The 19,698-nt window shown below is 47.9% G+C and overlaps 1 protein-coding gene across 1 annotated transcript in view; it reads left to right on the plus strand.

Moving 5' to 3' along the window:
- The first annotated feature begins 18,206 nt into the window (after nucleotides 1-18,206).
- Nucleotides 18,207-19,698, plus strand: part of LOC137347847 (probable G-protein coupled receptor 139) — an 82,631-nt gene continuing 81,139 nt past the window's right edge. The window contains exon 1 of the transcript XR_010969029.1: nucleotides 18,207-18,412. The gene's annotated coding sequence lies outside the window, so the exon portion shown is untranslated. The remainder of the gene's footprint in view (nucleotides 18,413-19,698) is intronic.

The raw sequence follows: 19,698 nt of genomic DNA on the forward strand, positions 1-19,698 counted from the left end.
TTATACCTGCAACATCCACCAGTCAATCAGACTGGGAGTTTGGGGGGGACCCATCTGAGTGGGACAAAGGCGCGAATAAAACAAAAGCCCATCCCCTGGACACACAGAAACAACCTGGGCCTGAGCTCAGCCCAGAGCCTGATCATGGGAGCCTATCTGCCCCATGGCTGAGCGTGGGCTCGAGACACCAGGGCTAAAGGAGGGTGTGGGGGTTGGGTCGGAGACCACTACAGCCAGGGGGGTCTCTGAGTCTCAGCACCCATCTCAAAACAAGAGGAGGAGGCGCCCCTCCTCTGAAGAGGACTTTGAATTATGGCGTTTGCCTCCTGGCCTGGTGCAGGTCCTCGGGCTCCCCCCACCACCAGCACCATCAGGACCTCGGGCCCTAGGTGAGAATCCTCTATCCCTCAGGATGGAGGGAGGAGAGAAGCCCTTATAAATTTGGCAACTCCTGGGGAATGGAGGGGGGGGGGGCGGAGCTCGCCCATGGTGGAGGAGCCTGTGGACGCACTGGGAGAAAATACTCCATCAAGCGATGGGTCTGGTGTCCAGGGTGGAGGTGAGACCTGTGAGGGTCAACCCTCCCAAAATATGTTACTGTCATCCAGGATGTACTCGACCCATGGGCCGATTTGCATAGTGCCCCGTCTGCTGGTCCTGTGGGCATTGGCAGGGCTGGAAATGCCCTCTCTTTGGCTCTGGTCCCGACACCAGCTGGATTTCCGGAGTCGGGACTAACCGTCTTGCCTGGGCCGCTCACTGGCACGGGGATGAATGTGGAGGGGGGTCCTGGACTATGGGGGCCCATAGACTCAGAATGCCATGAAGAACCCAGGGAGGACTCCCCCATCATCGTTTGGGGGTGAGATTTTGTCAGAGGCAGGACCAGCTGGCGTGACCAGCACCTCCGCCGCACAGTGTGTGATGGGTGTGTCAGCCACTGGTGATGACTACCCAGAGCAGGATGGGGACGAGGTGGGGGGCACGGAGGACGATATTGAATCCATCGCCAGTGAGGCGGTGGACTCCCTCGTACCTTCTACCAAGTCTCCTCTCATCCCCATTGCGGAACTCCAACACTTCTTTGCTGCCTGCAGGGGTTGCCACAATAAAGGTCAGCTGGCCCTCGACCGGTGGTCAAATTTGCTGATCATCCAGTCCATCCATGCCACGCTCAAGAAGGGGGAGGAAGGCACGGGTGTAAAACAGATTGTGCAGCACCGGTTCAATGCATTACTCTCTGGGTTGCTGGAGGAGTGGAAGGTGAGGTGCAGTTCAACTCTCTGCTCACAGTAAAGTGTTGGTAACAGGATTAAAGCACTTTTTACATGAAGATAACCATAGCCAGCCTCAACATCAATGGCAGCAGGAGGTATCTCTGCAGATTTCCCAGTCTCTCAGTCCTCAGGGAAGGGAGATTTGCGGTGAGCTTTCTGCAGGAATACCAGGAGACGAAACCACCTGACTCCTGGAGTGGCAGGGTGGGGTCTACATGAGCCACCTCACCCCTATTTTTAGGGGTGGCTATCTTGTTGGCCCAGACTTTTCAGCCGGAGATCTTAAGGGTCAAGGAGCTTGTGCCGGGCCGCCTGCTCCACCTCGCCGTTTGCCTGGGTGGTGTGCCGTGCCACTTTATGAACGTGTACGTGCCCAGGCCTGGCAGGTTGCAAGCGCGCTTCTTTAAAGAAGTGTCTGTTCTGTTGAGCTCCAATGATAGCGGCGAGAGCATCACCCTCAGTGGGGGAAGGGGGTGGGTACAATTTGACTGTAACTTCGAGGTGGGAGAATCGTTCCGGTCCCCAGCGTGGCTAAGTGTTGGTGGAGAAGTTGAGGTAACTGATCAGCTCCCTTGCCTTGGTGGACGTCTGGCAGAATCTCCATCCCAACTCCAGCACCTTCACCTGGAGGTCTGGAGGGGGAGGATCCTGAATTCACCACCTCCACATTTTGCAGGTGTACATCTCTTATGTCTCAGCGGCCTCCATGCAGCTTTGATCACCACCTGATGTGGGGAGAGCTCACTGCCCTTCTCACACATGCGGGGTCCACATACTGTAACTTTAACAACTGGCTGCTGGAGGATGAGCGATTCCAGGACTCACTGCATCAATACTGGGCCAACTGGAGAAGGAAGCAGTGGGGCTTCCCCTCCTTGAGGCTGTGGTTGGATAGAGGCAAGACTTACATCCGTGTCTTCTGTCAGAAGTACGCAAAGGGGTTGACCAAGAGGTGGGAGGCCAAGATCAGGCACCTGTAGAGGACGGCGCTCGACTTGGAGACCTGTCTCGGTCAGGCTGTCGTGGACCCAGCCCTAAGGCAGACGTACAAAAAGAAGTGCGCGTTGAGGGACCTTCAGCTCGTGGGGTCCTGTGGCACATACGTGAGGTCACATATCCAGTTCCTGGAAGATTTGGATTGTGCCTCGCCCTTCTTCTACTCACTGGAAAAATGGTGGGGTGGGGTGGAGGGACTGTAAGCAACTCATTGAGCTGATAGCTGACGATGGATTCTCCATCATGGATCCGGAGGGAATGGGCTGCTTGGTCCATACCGATTAAACCACGATGTTCTCTTTAGGTCCATCCAACGAGAACGCATGCAGAGTTTTGTGTGAGGACCTGCCAAAGGTCAGACCGGAGGCCGCTGAAGGACTGGAGGCTCCGCTCACATTGGCGGAGCTGACCAGCACCCTCAACCAGCTCTCGGTGAGCAAATTCCCAGGCTGGACGGGTTGACCGTGGAGTTCTTCAGGGCATTCTGGGACGTCGTGGGGGGCAATTATGCGCGGGCCCTGGTGGAAGGCCTGGCGACTGGGGAGCTGCCCCTCTCGTGGCACAGGGCAGCCATCGTCCTGCTGCCAAGGAGGGGCGATCTCCAGTTGCTTAAAAACTGCTGTCTCCCTCCCCAGCACAGATTATAAGAATTTTGCCTGGGTTATGTCTACCTGCCTGGGCTTCTGGCTAGCCCACATGATCCATCCAAACAATCCTACACGGTCCCGGGCCGGTCCATCCAGGACAACATCCACCTGGTCCAGAATCTGATTCATCTTTCCCAGAGAACTGGTAGGTTGGTCGCCTTTTTCTTCCTCGATCGGGAGAAGGCGTTCAATAGGGTGGATCACAAATATCTTTTCGGGATTCTGCGCACATTCGAACTTGGGCCACATTTTGTCTGGTCAACGTTAGGAAATCCTTGACGGCGCCTCTTTGCTTTGAGAGAGAAGTATGTCAGGGCTGCCCCATGTATGGCCAATTATATACCATCTGCATGGAGCCATTACTGTGCCTGCTTCACAGGAGGTTGGCAGGTTTGGCTCTATGCAGGCTGGGCATGAGGGTCACAGATCCCATTGACTTGCGAAGGATGCGTAAGTGCCAGCAGACCTTTTCTGCCGCATCCTTCGGGATCAATTGGGAGAAATGTTCCGGACTCCTGGTGGGTCAGTGATGGATGGACTCTGTGCCGGAGGAGTTAACGCCTTTTGCATAGAGCGCCATGCACCACCTCTATCTAGGAGTCCACCTGAGCCCCGCTGAGGAAGCCTGGCTGGCAAACTGGCAGGAGTTGGAGGTGAAAGTCACCACTCGACTAGGATGCTGGATAGGACTGTGCTTTCCAACAGGGGTTGAGTGTTGGTCATAAACCAACTGGTAGCCTCGATACTGTGGTACTGGTTGGTCACTTTGGTCCCGCCTCCTGCATTTGCCACTAAGATCCAGAAGAAGCTCGTCGATTTCTTCTGGGGCAAGAGGAAATGCTGGGTCTCTGCCACTGTCCTGAGTCTCCGGATTGAGGAGGGTGGTCAGTTACTGGCGTGCATTCGTACGCAGGCTGCAACTCTCCGCCTTCGGACCCTACAGAGATACCTGTACGTCGAGCGTCCTCCCAAATGGTGTAGACTGGCAATGTATTTTTTCTGCCGGGCACTGCCTTCAAGATGACGCGCAGCTCCCAGCGGCAAATGTTAGCTGCGCCTCTGAGTTGCCTGTCTTTTATCGGGATCTATTCAGAGTCTGGAACATGATTGCCTCCAGTCAGGGCACTCCCCTGCCAGTGGAGGAGAGGGTCCTGGCCTTCCGGGCGGCTGGCTCTGGGGATGGGCTGACAGGTGGAGGAGTAGCTGATGCCTCTGGGACGCTCTTCACTGCAAGTGTTAAGAAGGTTTGGGAGTGTGGAGTGCTCTCAGCTGAGCTGACCCCCACTCAGCCAGAACTGCTCATTGGACTCAGGCCCTGAAATCCTCCTCGGGAGCCAGTCCCATACAACCTGAGCTGCCTCTCGGAAATGCCCTCCATGCCATTCCACACTGCGCGGAGGGGTTTCCTGTACGGGCTGCTCCTGCACACTCTCCACTTCCTCGCCCTCATCTGCCACCCAGATGGCCCATGTTGCCATCTGGTGGAGGTCTCCCCTTTTACATCAGAGACCTGGAGTGGAGAATGATGTACAGGGCAGTCCCATGCAATAGACTTTTAAGTAGGTTTATGGACTTTTACGGACTCCCAGGCCGCCTGTAATTTCTGTGGCCTGGGCAAGTCCGTGTTCCATGTTTATGTGGAGTGTGCGAGGTTGAAGTCCTTCTTTGAGTATTTAAGCGAGCTACTCCTCAGATTTTGTTTACACTTCAGCCGCACGCTCCTGATCTTTGAGCACCCTTACAAAGGGGGGTGGGTCAGGAAGAGGATCTCGTCGCCGGTCTGTTCCTGGGTTTGGCCAAGGTGGCAAAGGCACTGGGCCATCGGGGGTTCTGTCCACCCAGATTTCCTGCCCCTCTTCCGAAGTTATGGTCGTGCCTGGATGTCCCTGGCAAGGAAGCATGTGGTATCCGTTGGTTCGCTTGAGGCCTTCCACGACCACTGGGCACCGTAGGGGCTGGAGTGCCTCACAGATGCAGAAAATTGCATTTTAATTTGAGTTCTCTTTTATCTATCTGTTTCTAAATAAAGTTATTTATTTAAAATGCATATAAAGGAGGCCTGGGGAATAAAGGCCTCCTCGACAAAAAACAGAGGGGGTGCTGCACTGTCAGAGGTTGCATCTTTTGCAACACCTTCAACCAAGAACCCATCTCTCCTTTCAAGTGGACGTAAATAATCCCATAAAGTTATTTTGAAGAGCAGGGGTGTTCTCCCCAGTGTTGCTAATATTTATCCCTCAACCAACATCACTAAAAAAGATTACGTGGTCAGAGCCACCTTTCTGTTTGTGGGACTTTGCTGTGTGCAATTTTCCTGCCGTATTTCCAACATTAAAAGAAGGACTTGCATTTATATAGCACCTATCATGACCTCAGAACGTTCCAAAGCATTTTACAGCCAATCAAGTACTTCTGAAGTGTAGTTACTGTTGTAATGTAAGAAACACAGCAGCCAATTTGCACACAGCAAGATCCCACAAACAGCATTGTCATAATGAGAGCATCTGTTTTAGTAATATTAATGAAGTGATAAATATTGGCCAGAAGATCAGGGATAACTCCCCTGCTCTTCTTTGAAATAGTGCCACGGGATCTTGTACATCCACCTGAGCAGTAAGACAGGGCCACAGTTTAACATTTTATCTAAGGGATGGCACCTCTGACCATGCAGCATTCCCTCAGTACTGTACTGGAGTGCCAGCCTTGATTTTTGTGCTCAATTTTGGAGAAAACCTGAACCCACAACCTTCTGACTCAGAGGTGAGAGTGTTACCCACTGAGTCACAGCTGTCAACAGCACTGAGTACACAGCAAAAGAACGTCATTAGCTGTAAAACACTACGGGACATCCTGAAGTCACGAAAGGCACTATACAAATACAAGTCCTACATTAACAAAGGATTACCCTGAATCTTTCTAAGTGCCCTACTATAACATCTTGAATAACAGCTTGCAATATTTTTCCTATGACAGATGTTAAGCTAACTGGCCTGTAGTTTCCTGCTTTCCGTCTCCCTCCCTTTTTAAATAAAGGAGTTATGTTCGCTTTTTTCCAGTCTAATGGAACCTTCCCCGAATCTAGGGAATTTTGTAAAATTAAAACCACCCAGTCTGGACCTACACAAGACTCTGGCCTCTGTGGGAGTAAAGAGAGAGGGAGAAGTGGGAAGGGCATAGAGCAAAGGAGAGGGATTTTATATATCTATAACTCGACCAGAATGTTGACAGAACCTGCCAAACCCTCAGCTTCCACCACCGAGAAGCACCAGGGTAGCAGGTGCATGTGAACACCATCAGCTTCAAGTTCCTCTCCAAGTCACACACCATCCTGACTGTCTGACATCCAGTTCTGGATGAACAGAAATTTCCTTCAGTTAAATACTGGGAAATCTGAAGACATTGTCTTCGGTCCCCGCTACAAACTCCACTCCATCCATCTCCCTGGCAACTGTCTGAGGCTAATTCATGAGACTGTTCATAACCTTGATATCATATTTGACCCCAAGATGAGCTTCCAACTTCATATTGGCACCATCACTCAGACCGCCTATTTCCATCTCAGTACCATCGACAGACTTTGCCACTGCCTCAGCTCATCTGTCTCTGAAACAACAAGCGTGCATTTGTTACACTTCAACTTGACTATTCTAACACACTCCTGGCTGGTCTCCCACATTCTACCCTCTGTAAACTTGAGATCATCCAAAGCTCTACTGCCTGTGTCCTTACTCGAACCAAGTCCTGTTCACCCATCACCATTGTGCTCACTGACCTACACAGGCCCCCAGTTAAGCAACACCTCAATTTGAAAATTCTCGTCCTTGTTTTCCATAGCCCTCCATGGCCTCACCCCTCACTATCTCTAGAATCTCCTCCAGCCCTACAACCCTTCAAGATATCATCTAATTCATCCTAAGCATCCCCCATTTTAATTGCTTTACCATTGGCGGCCAAACCTTTAGCTGCCAAGGCCATAGCTTTGAAAATCCCTCCATAACCTCTCTGCCCCTCTACCTCACTTCCCTCGTTTCAGACACTCCTTGAAACCTACCTCTTTCACAAAGCTTTTAGTCATCTGCTGCAATATCTCCTTGCAGTGCTGAGTGTCAAATGTTGCTTTATAACATTCCTGTGAAATGCCTCAGAACATTATATTACATTAAAGGCACTAAATAAAAACAAATGAATGTTTATTTGGACATATATCACCGTTCCTTCATCATCGCTGGGTGAAAATCCTGTATCTCTTTCCCGAACACCATTGTGAGAGCACCTTCACCACAAAAACTGCAGTGATTCAAGAAGGCAGCCCACCATCACCTTCTCAATGGGTAACTGGAGATTGCAATATATGCTGGTCTTGTCAGTGACGTCCATATCCGAAGAATGAAGTAAAAAATCAGGGGTCGGCAATGGGCCCATGATAAATGATTTTGGGGTCTGTGACTGGTAATTTCAGGGATGAGAAATTTCCCATTGACTTCTTCAGACTGGTTTTTAAAATAATTGCAACCAAGATTCACAGCTGATAGGTGCTGACATTGGGAACAGAGCTTTCTGCACTTTGGACAGATTTGAGATTTTCTGGCAGGTTCCTTTTTTTTTAAGCCTGCCGGAAAACCCTGAATCTATCTGAAGTTCAGAAATTGCTGTTTTTGCTCTCAGCTACGGTCAGAGAGGAGGGGCGGCGGGGGAGAGAGAGAGAGCGAGGGGGGTATGGGGAGAGAGAGCAAGAGAGAGTGAGGGGGCAGGGGGAGAGAGAGCAAGAGAGTGAGGGGGCGGGGAAGAGAGAGCAAAGGAGTGGGGAGAGAGAGAACGCGGGGGGCATGGGGAGAGAGCGAGGGGGGCATGGGGAGACAGAGTGAGGGAGGGGGAGGGAGAGAGAGCGCTGGGAGAGAGAGGGGCAGCGGGAGAGAGGAGGGTGGGGGAGAGAGGAGTGGAGTGGAGAGAAGGGCAGGGTGGATCGAGGGTAGGGGGGGAGAGAGGGGTGGGGGGGGCGGAGAGAGAGAGCCGGGCCGGGGGGCTGGTGGGGGTGCAGGGAATGGGGGGTGGAGAGAGAGAGAGGGCTGGGGGGAGGGGAGAGAGAGAGACGTCTGGGGGAGGAGGTAGGGCTGGGAGGGGAAGAGAGGGGTGGGGGGAGAGGGAGGGACACTGACAGGCAAACAGAGAAAGAGAGAGAGACAGACAGACAGACAGAGAAAGTAAGAGAGACAGAGAGACAGACACAGAGATAGCGAGAGCAAAAGAGGTAGACAGAGACATGAGAGAGAGAGAAAGACAGACAGACAGAGAGGGACTCACACGGACACAGACAGAGAGAGACATGGATGTGGTGTATATGGATTTCAGTAAGGCGTTTGATAAGGTTCCCCACGGTAGGCTATTGCAGAAAATACGGAAGTATGGGATTGAAGGTGATTTAGTGCTTTGGATCAGAAATTGGCTAGCTGAAAGAAGACAGAGGGTGGTGGTTGATGGCAAATGTTCATCCTGGAGTTTAGTTACTAGTGGTGTACCGCAAGGTTCTGTTTTGGGGCCACTGCTGTTTGTCATTTTTATAAATGACCTGGATGAGGGTGTAGAAGGGTGGGTTAGTAAATTTGCGGATGACACGAAGGTCGGTGGAGTTGTGGATGGTGCCGAAGGATGTTGTAGGGTACAGAGGGACATAGATAGGCTGCAGAGCTGGGCTGAGAGATGGCAAATGGAGTATAATGCGGAAAAGTGTGAGGTGATTCACTTTGGAAGGAGTAACAGGAATGCAGAGTACTGGGCTAATGGGAAGATTCTTGGTAGTGTAGATGAGCAGAGAGATCTTGGTGTCCAGGTACATAAATCCCTGAAAGTTGCCACCCAGGTTAATAGGGCTGTTAAGAAGGCATATGGTGTGTTAGCTTTTATTAGTAGGGGGATCGAGTTTCGGAGCCACGAGGTCATGCTGCAGCTGTACAAAACTCTGGTGCGGCTGCACCTGGAGTATTGCGTGCAGTTCTGGTCACCACATTATAGGAAGGATGTGGAAGCTTTGGAAAGGGTGCAGAGGAGATTTACTAGGATGTTGCCTGGTATGGAGGGAAGGTCTTACGAGGAAAGGCTGAGGGACTTGAGGTTGTTTTCGTTAGAGAGAAGGAGGAGGAGAGGTGACTTAATAGAGACATATAAGATAATCAGAGGGTTAGATAGGGTGGATAGTGAGAGTCTTTTTCCTCGGATGGTGATGGCAAACATGAGGGGACATAGCTTTAAGTTGAGGGGTGATAGATATAGGACAGATGTCAGAGGTAGTTTCTTTACTCAGAGAGTAGTAGGGGCGTGGAACGCCCTGCCTGCAACAGTAGTAGACTCGCCAACTTTAAGGGCATTTAAGTGGCCATTGGATAGACACATGGATGAAAATGGAATAGTGTAGGTCAGATGGTTTCACAGGTCGGCGCAACATCGAGGGCCGAAGGGCCTGTACTGCGCTGTAATGTTCTATGTCTATGTTGCTGGACAGAGAGCGAGAGGGGAGAGAAAGAGATCAAGATCACTCTTGACATATGGACATCTAATCGGGTTCCCCAAATCGCTACATCAAGTGTGTGGACAAACATTGACACTTGTGTGAGCAAAAGCAATGCCAGATATCTCACTAAATAGGGAGAAATATGTTTTAAATCAGACTGTATTTTGATGGCATTAGTTTGGCTCTACACTTTATATACAGATTAATTGCACCCTATGTCCCTGGCTGAATCATAATTTTGTCAAATGTTCACAGTGCTGAAAATAATCTATATGTAGAATGGATTAAAAGCTTCTACAGAAATACTTCTTACTAAAACAATACACTTTTATATTGTCATGAAAGTGTTTTTTTCTCTCTCTTTGTTTTAAAACTAAGGGGTCTGTACCTTTAAGACTGAGAATTGTTCTTTCTGTCGGGGGAACAGTGTGTGCAACTTGCAGCTGTTTCCTAGGCAACAGCAGGAGAGAGAGGAGGTCACATGCTGCATTACATCCTTTGACTGTTTGTAAAGACTGGACATAACCGGTTTGAACTGGAGACGAGCAAAGCATGCTCACTGAAGGAAGAAGTTGTCTATCTCTCAGCAGCAAAATCTATATTGAGCTACAGACTGCATTATTGATTGCCTAAGGAGAAAAAACCCTGGAAAAGAACATTTGTATTGTTGGAGGTATCAAAATCCTTTTCTTCTTCCAGTCTCTAAGAAGTCTTTGCTTCAGGAGTGATTCTCTGTTGCCTGCTGTGTTTTCTGGAATTCAGTAAAGTTTCTACTGAAAGACTGTCAATTTAAAAATCCAAATCGACCTGTTGCTATACTCCTTGTTGAAAGAACTGCATGATGCTTATCCATTAAAGACTGTTCGTCAAATTCACTTGGAGACTTTGAGTGGCAACTGGATATTCAACTCTGGGACATCTCACCGAACTGGGAATGTAATCAACCAAGACTTACAACCCACTTATTTTATTATTCCTAATTTTTTAAAACACCATTTTTAAAACTGGTTTATCATTGGTTTTTGAATGTATGTGTGTGTGCATTAGGGATAGGAGAGATAAGAATTTATAAAGTCTTTTAGACATAGATTTATCTCAATAGTGTTTAAGATTTAGTTTAGTAATCAATAGTTAATTTGTTGTTGTTTAAGGATACCTGATTTGGTGTGTTTTATTCTGCAGGGTTAATAAAAGTGTTTAATTTGGCTAATTTCCAGTAGGTGGGAAAACTTTAGTAAAATGCTGTGACCTGTGGAGTATTGGGACTGAATTGACAGTACATTGCTCCCGCCTCGGACATAACAACATTGAGCGGTTGGTGTCCATTTAGTACCCTAATTCCCCTTGAATCTACCTCCCTTGACAGTGTCACATTGGAACCAGTTCCGAAGAAGGGTCACTGACCCGAAACGTTAACTCTGCTTCTCTTTCCACAGATGCTGCCAGACCTGCTGAGTGAATCCAGCATTTCTTGTTTTTGTTTCACATTGGAACTTGTTGGGCCGACTGGGCTCAAAAGTACTCGGGGTTAAATCCAGCAGCTTCTTCTCCATTTCCATTCCAGCTCAAACGGATGCAACAAAATAGATCTACACGGGAGGTCAGGGACCGTCTTCCAGATCCAACACCCACCCTGATACAAACAAGGTCTTAATTGGTCCGTCTGTGTTTCTCTATTCAGTCCTGTGGGCAAGGACTGCAATAAAACAAAAGCAAAATACCCTGGGTGCTGGAAATCTGAAATAAAAGGAGGAAATGCTGGAAATGCTCAGCAGGTCAGGCAGCAACTGTGAAGAGAAAAACAGAGTTAATTTTTCATCGAGCCACTGGAGACTGCATCCTTGACCTCAAAGTGGGAGAAGGAGGAAGAATGAGGAGAGGCAATATAGTCCAACACTCACAGTAACCTACAATCTACCTACATTACCGGGATAGAATAGACAGTGTTTAGAAACACTCACCAACATGAATCCAGTAAAACATCCCAGGGGAGCAGTGTGTGTAACTGCCCTGATATCCCCCCAGGTCTGTCAGTCAAACTCCTCACCTCTCCCAGCGCACAGCTCAGCTTATAGCTTCCTGCACCTTGAGCAGCCCTGCCCAGGTGTGGCACAGTCCAAGGGGATCTTTGTAGAACCAGGGAGGTGGGGGAGGGTGGGGGGGGGGGGGAACCTCCTGCCCTGTGCTATGTCCAAAATGGTTCCTCCCTCCCCTCCCCCAGATCCCTTTATAACTGAGCTAAGTTTCTTAAAGTTTTGGGCTTTGATATTACAGTTTATTAATCATCATTTGGTAGTGCAGAACATGAGTATTGCTCTGATTGGTCATGGCTTTACCCTGAGGAATGAACCAGCGAATGGCTGTCACTTATTTTATTTAGCAGAAACAAGTGCAATGTTTGTACATGTTCTTTCTGTTTGCAAAGAACAAGGCCCTTTGTATTAATATATGTAGCTTCCAGTATGTGCCAATGCATCACACTGTGAGCCCGACTGACAATTTTAAATTGGGCGGCACAGTGGCGCAGTGGTTAGCACCGCAGCCTCACAGCTCCAGGGACCCGGGTTCGATTCTGGGTACTGCCTGTGCGGAGTTTGCAAGTTCTCCCTGTGACTGCGTGGGTTTTCGCCGGGTACTCCGGTTTCCTCCCACAGCCAAAGACTTGCAGGTGATAAGTAAATTGGCCGTTGTAAATTGCCCCTAGTGTAGATAGGGAATATGGGATTACTGTCGGGTTAGTATAAATGGTTCACTATAAGTTCACTACGTAAACTGCTATGCCTGTGCTGGGACGAGGGAGCAGTACCTCAGGACATGCGCGATGCCAATATCATCACCCTCTATAAAAACAAAGGTGACCGCGGTGACTGCAACAACTACCGTGGAATCTCCCTGCTCAGCATAGTGGGGAAAGTCTTTGCTCGAGTCACTCTAAACAGGCTCCAGAAGCTGGCCGAGCGCGTCTACCCTGAGGCACAGTGTGGCTTTCGTGCAGAGAGATCGACCGTCGACATGCTGTTCTCCCTTCGTCAGATACAGGAGAAATGCCGCGAACAACAGATGCCCCTCTACATTGCTTTCATTGATCTCACCAAAGCCTTTGACCTCGTCAGCAGACGTGGTCTCTTCAGACTACTAGAAAAGATTGGATGTCCACCGAAGCTACTAAGTATCATCACCTCATTCCATGACAATATGAAAGGCACAATTCAACATGGTGGCTCCTCATCAGACCCCTTTCCTATCCTGAGTGGCGTGAAACAGGGCTGTTCTCGCACCCACACTTTTTGGAATTTTCTTCTCCCTGCTGTTTTCACATGCGTTCAAGTCCTCTAAAGAAAGAATTTTCCTCCACACAAGATCAGGGGGCAGGTTGTTCAACCTTGCCCGTCTAAGAGCGAAGTCCAAAGTACGGAAAGTCCTCATCAGAGAACTCCTCTTTGCTGACGATGCTGCTTTAACATCTCACACTGAAGAGTGCCTGCAGAGTCTCATCGACAGGTTTGCGGCTGCCTGCAATGAATTTGGCCTAACCATCAGCCTCAAGAAAACGAACATCATGGGGCAGGACGTCAGAAATGCTCCATCCATCAATATTGGCGACCACGCTCTGGAAGTGGTTCAAGAGTTCACCTACCTAAGCTCAACTATCACCAGTAACCTGTCTCTCGATGCAGAAATCAACAAGCGCATGGGTAAGGCTTCTACTGCTATGTCCAGACTGGCCAAGAGAGTGTGGGAAAATGGCGCACTGACACGGAACACAAAAGTCCGAGTGTATCAAGCCTGTGTCCTCAATACTTTGCTCTATGGCAGCGAGGCCTGGACAACGTATGTCAGCCAAGAGCGATGTCTCAATTCATTCCATCTTCGCTGCCTCCGGAGAATACTTGGCATCAGGTGGCAGGACTGTATCTCCAACACAGAAGTCCTCGAGGCGGCCAACATCCCCAGCTTATACACCCTACTGAGCCAGTGGCGCTTGAGATGGCTTGGTCATGTGAGCCGCATGGAAGATGGCAGGATCCCCAAAGACACATTGTACAGCGAGCTCGCCACTGATATCAGACCCAACGGCCGTGCATGTCTCTGCTTTAAAGACGTCTGCAAACGCGACATGAAGTCCTGTGACATTGATCACAAGTCGTGGGAGTCAGTTGCCAGTGATCGCCAGAGCCGGCGGGCAGCCATAAAGGCGGGGCTAAAGTGTGGCGAGTCGAAGAGACTTAGCAGTTGGCAGGAAAAAAGACAGAGGCGCAAGGGGAGAGCCAACTGTGTAACAGCGCCGACAAACAAATTTTTCTGCAGCACCTGTGGAAGAGCCTGTCACTCTAGAATTGGCCTTTATAGCCACTCCAGGCGCTGCTCCACACACCACTGACCACCTCCAGGCGCTTACCCATTGTCTCTCGAGACAAGGAGGCCAAAGAAGAGTATAAATGGATGGTTGTTGGTTGGCACAGACTCGGTGGGCTGACAGGCCTGTTTCAGTGCTGTATCTCTAAATAAAAAATAAATAAATTGATTGTCAGCGTAATTCTTAGCACACTGAGGATTATTTAGCAAATGCTGTCCAATCGTGGAATAACAACTAATGTTGGACACTGTGATTTGAGTTTTGCAAGTACAGGCTGGTTGGGTAATGTATCTCAGGGCAATGCCTTGACCAATCAGAGTCAAGCTGTCTGGTTTAAATTTCAAACAGAGCTTGTCAGTTAACTGTCAGTCACCGTAAACTGGTGCATTCTCCATGGCAATGCCTCTACCAATCAGAGTTCACTTGTCAACCTGCCATCACTCTCTTCCCATACAGTATAAAGTTGTTGCTTTCCCTGACATTGGTATTCTTGTGGATTGTCCTAATGAGTGCAAGATGAAAAGCTTCGACAACATGTCTCTATTTTCAGCAATACTCAAGTTCTGTACTACCAAACGACTATTAAAAAGGGTTTAGCCACCTTTCTGTTTGTGCGACTTTGCTGTTTGCAATTTTCCTGCCATATTTCTGACATTAAAATAAGGGCTTGCATTTATATAGCGCCTTTCATGGCCTTAGGATTTTCCAAAGCATTTTACAGCCAGTGAAGTACTTTTGGGAAGTACTGTCACAGTTGTAATGTAGGAAACACAGCAGCCAATTAGCATGCAGCGAGCTCCCACAAACAGCATTGTCATAATAATAATAACTCCCCTGCTCTTCTTTGAAATAGTGCTATGGTATCTTGTACATCCACCTGAGGGAGAATATGGGGCCTCAGTTGAACATTTCATCTGAAAGACAGCACTTCTGACCATGCAGCACTCCCTCAGCACTGCATTGGAATGTCATTCTTGATTTTTGTGCTCACATTCTCGAGAAAACTTGAACCCACAACCTTCTGACTCAGAGGCGAGAGTGCTATCCACTGAATCACAGTCAACGGCACTGAGTATACAGCAAAAGAACTTCATTAGCTGTAAAACACTATTGGACATCATGAAGTTATGAAAGGCATTATACGAATATAAGTCTTCCATTAACAAAGGAGAAAAGGCCCAAAAATGGAACAGTCATTAAAAGAACTTCAGTCTCCTCTTATCTTAGTGAAATCAAGGAGGCAAAGCTGATTTACTTGACATATATCCAGAATATTAAACTCCTGCCCAGTTACAGGAATTATTAACATCAACTGAAATGAACACCAGCTGTTAGAATGAACATGATTCAGTCCTGGATGTGATTAACAGCAGCAATAACAGCAGAATCCAACCCCTACAGTCACTTGTGAATTCAGTAGTGTCTCCACAGGTTGAATGACTGAGTGAATCCCTTCCCACACTCAGAGCAGGTGAATGGCCTCTCCCCAGTGTCAGTGTGTCAATGAATTACTCGCTTGGATGGGTAATTGAATCCATTCCCACAGTCCCCACATTTCCATTATTTCTCTGTGGTGTAGGTGACTACATGTCTCTCCAGGTTGAAAGATTAGTTGAACCCTCATCCACAGACAGCTCACATTTACCGTTTCCCCTCACTGTGACTGGTGTGATGTTTCTTCAGGCTGTGTAACTGGTTAAAACATTTCTCCTTCTATATTAAAAGGCCAATGATAATCAGCTCCTGATTTATTGAGTGAATCTATCAGATGTTTGGTTTGAGTTTCCTGTCTGCAAATTCTCCTGTTTGAATACCCCGTAAAAGGATTTTTCAGAAATTAGTACAGGATAGAAATTCAGAGCAGAAAACTCTAGTTTTTCTTTTTTATAAATCATTCATGGGATGTGAGCATCACTGGAAAGCCAACATTTGTTGTCCATCCCTAATTGCCCTAGAGAAGCTGGTGGTGAGCTGCCTTCCTGAACAGCTGCTGTCGATGTGGTGTAGGTACACCTACAGTGTTGTTGGGGAGGTAGTTCCATGATTTTAATCCAGTGATGATGAAGCAATAGTAATATATTTCCAAGTCAGGAAGGTATGTGACACGGAGGGAAACTTGCAGGTGGTGATGTTCCCATACATCTGCTGCTCTTGTTTTTCTTGGTGTTAGAGGTTACAGGTTTGGAAGGCGCTGTTGAAGGAGCCTTGATAAATTGCTGCAGTGCATCTTGTAGATGGTACACAATGCTACCACTGTGCACTAGTGGTAGAGGGATGAATGTTTAAGGTGGTAGATGGGTTGCTGATCATTCAGGCTGCTTTGCCCTGGATGGTGTCGAGCTTCTTGAGTATTGTTGGAGCTTCACCCATCCAGGTAAGTGGAGAGCATTCCATCACACTCCTGACTTGTGCCTTGTCAATACTGGGCAGGCTTTGGGGAATTAGGAGGTGAGTAACTTCCCACAGAATTCCCAGCCTCTGACCTGCCACAGTATTTATATGGCTTCTCCAGTTCAGTTTCGGGTCAATGGTAACCTCAAGATATTGATAGTGGGCGATTCTGTGATGGTAATGCCATTGAACATCAAGGGGAAATGGTTAGTTTCACTCTTGTTGGAGACAGTCATTGCCTGGCACTTACTTGGTACAAATGTTACTTTCCACTTCTCAGCCCAAGCCTGAATGTTGTTCAGATCTTGCTGCATGTGGGCACAGAATTCACCAGTACCTGAGGAGTTGCAACTAAACCATGTGCAATTTAGGGATGGGCAATAAATGCTGGCCTAGTCAGTGATGCCCACATGCCAGGAATGAAAAAAGAATCATTAGCGAGCCTCCCAATTTTGACCTAATGATGAAAGTATGGTCATTGATGAAACAGCTGAAGATGCTTGTGCCTAGGAAACTACCGTGAGGAACTCCTGTTGGGCTAAGGCATCCAGCAGCCCCAACCATCTTCCTTTGTGCTAGGTATGATTGTAACCAGTGGAGAGTTTTCCCCATGATTCCCACTGACTTCAGTTTTGTTAGATGTCCTTGTTGCCACATTCGGTGAAATGCTACCTTGATGTCATGGGCAGTCACTCTCACCTCACCTCTGGATTTCAGCTCTTTTGTCCACGTTTGGACCAAGGTTGTGATGAGGTCTGCAGCCGAGTGCCCTGGTGAAACGTAAACTGAGCATTGGTCAACAGGGTATTGGTGAATAAGAGGCCAGAACTGGAGGAACACAGAGTTCATAAGATCATAGAATGACACAGCACAGAAGAAGTCCATTCAGCCCATTAGGCCCATGTCAGTCCTTTGAAAGAGCTGTGCAGTTTAGTCCCATTCCTGTCCTTTACCTGCAGTCCAGCAAATTTTTCCAGTTTAAGTATTCACCCCTTTTGAAAGTTACTATTGAATCAACTTCCATTAGCCTTTCAGGCACTGTATTCCAGATCATAACAACTCACTGCATAATGTCTTCCCCCATGTCGCCTCTGGTTCTTTTGTCAATTACCTTAAATCTGTGCCGTTTGCTTGCCGACCCCTCCGGCACTGGGAACGGTTTCTACTTATTAAGAGGGTTATAGGGCTGGATGAGGTCACACAGATAGAGAGGGATGAGGCCATGGAGGGAATTGAACAAAAGGATGAGTATTTTAAAGGCTGAAGCCACAGACATCTCTCCTCGTACAGAATGGCTGACGGAAAGGCTGTTTCTTTGCCTAATAAATATGTAGAAAAGTGAGACAATGTTCCTCTGAATATCATAAATAGATGCAGAATGAGGAGGAAATCAATCTCTGTATCTTTCGCTAACAGCGACATGGAAAGAGTGCAATGACCTTTAAACACTTGGTCAACTTGGTACTGAAGTGTCTGAAACTCCGAACAGAAACTCCACGAAGATAAAATACTGACAAATGTTGAACTGGCTTGCTGACAAAAGAATTCTCGATTTTTAACTTTTAAAAGATAAATTGTTTAACAGGGGTTTGACACTGACTCACCTGAAGAGCCGGCTCAGGTTCCAGGACAATCAATCAGCATTCGCCAACATTACGCTACCAGGTGAAGTTCACGGGCGAAGAGGAAGAAAAAAATGAGGCCATGTATTTGAGTTGGCAAATACAATTAGAGAAACATTTACAAAATAAACTATTTAAAATCAAATCACATTAATTCTTTCAATTAATATATTCATTTTGCGCGACACCGATGGGGAGTGGAAGTGGATAATATTCACTCGTTTATACCATTCTATCTTTCCATGAGTATGACGCATGAATTTCAACGCTATGCTTCATCATAATAATGGCGGACTGTCCTACCCAGAATCCAGAGCGCAAGGGAATATGGGCTGTCTCCATCAGGAAGGCCACAACGCGCAGGCACGGGAAGGCCACGCCCCCGAAGCTGGCCTATCTGCGTCGAGTATGAGTGGTGCAGCTCCGGGAAGCTGAGTAGCGGTCAGCGCAACCTGAGGAATCCGAATCAGAGCCGCCGAATTCGGCGGACGTGCGTCGAGGGCCCCGCAGGGGGAGAGGTGACGGCACATCATTAAAGCGATGGTGCAGCGCCTCCCCCATTCATGCCGCTGCTTTCCCGTTTCCACTGAGTCAGGAAGCTGTGAGTTGATTGGCTGGTGAGTATTGTAGCTTTGTTTTCCTTTCTCCTAAAGTTAGTCCAAGGAGCTGGAGAATTAAAATTCCAGTTTTCATCATAATAAGAGTTAGTGTCCCTATATTTAAGTGACACGAACAGAAGGGAAATGACTAGCTCGTGAGCCTTCTCTTCAATAATAATAATTTATTTTTAAGTAGTAGGGTTTATTAATGTTAACAAGGTTTATTATATAATAAATAGAGGAATGACAGGGCTGCTCCAACCTCTAATACACATCAGTGGCATACTGGTATACTGGACTAGTAACCCAGAGACCCAAGTATTGCTCTGGGGACGTGGGTTCAAATCCCACCACAGCAGAAGGTGGAATTTGAATTTAATTAATAAATCTGGAATTAAAAGCTACTTTAATGATGGCCATGAAACCATTGTCAATTGTTGTAAAAACCCATCTGGTTCACGAATGTCCTTTAGGGAAGGAAATCTGCTGTCCTTACCTGGTCTGGCCTACTTGTGACTCCAGACCCACAGCAATGTGGTTGACTCTTACATGCCCTCAAAATGGCCTAGCAAGCCACTCAGTTCAAGGGCAATTAGGGATGGGCAATAAATGCTGGCCTGGCCTGCGATGCCCACATCCCATGAAATAATTTTTTTAAAATGTAAGAATTCCAGGATGCTTCATGGGTCCTGGATAATCATATGTGCAGGAAGTTCCGTTGGCTGCAGGAACTCACGCTCTGGGTTTCGGAACATGAGCAGCAGCTGGTGTCACTGTGGCACATCTGTGAGGTTGAGAGATTTGTGGATAGCACATTTATAGATGTGGTCACCCTGCAGCTTAACAGTATGCAGGGAGAGGGGGAATGGGTGACCACCAGACAGTCAAGAAGAAACTAGCAGGTAGTACAGGAGATCCCTGAGTGCATCTCACTCTCCAGCCTGGATTCAGTTCTGAATACTTATGAAAGTGAGGGCTGATCTGGGGAATGTAGCCAGAGCCAAGTCCATGACACCATGAGTGGCTCAACTACACGGGGTATAAAGAATACTGGAAGAGCTATAGTGATAGGAGATTCAATAGTTATGGAACAGACAGCGTTTCTGTGGTCGCAGGATGGTGTGTTCCTCCTCGTGCCAGGGTCAAGGATGTCACTGAACAGTTGCAGAGCTGCCTGAGGGGGTAGGGTGGTCCACATGACATAAACAGAAAGAGGGATGTGGTCCTGCAGTCAGAATTTAAGGAGCCGAGTAGGAAATCATGGAACTCATGGAATCATACCTAACAGACAATGTCCCAGACAC

Source organism: Heterodontus francisci, chromosome 32 (assembly GCF_036365525.1).
Source record: "Heterodontus francisci isolate sHetFra1 chromosome 32, sHetFra1.hap1, whole genome shotgun sequence".
Classification (NCBI taxonomy): domain Eukaryota; kingdom Metazoa; phylum Chordata; class Chondrichthyes; order Heterodontiformes; family Heterodontidae; genus Heterodontus; species Heterodontus francisci.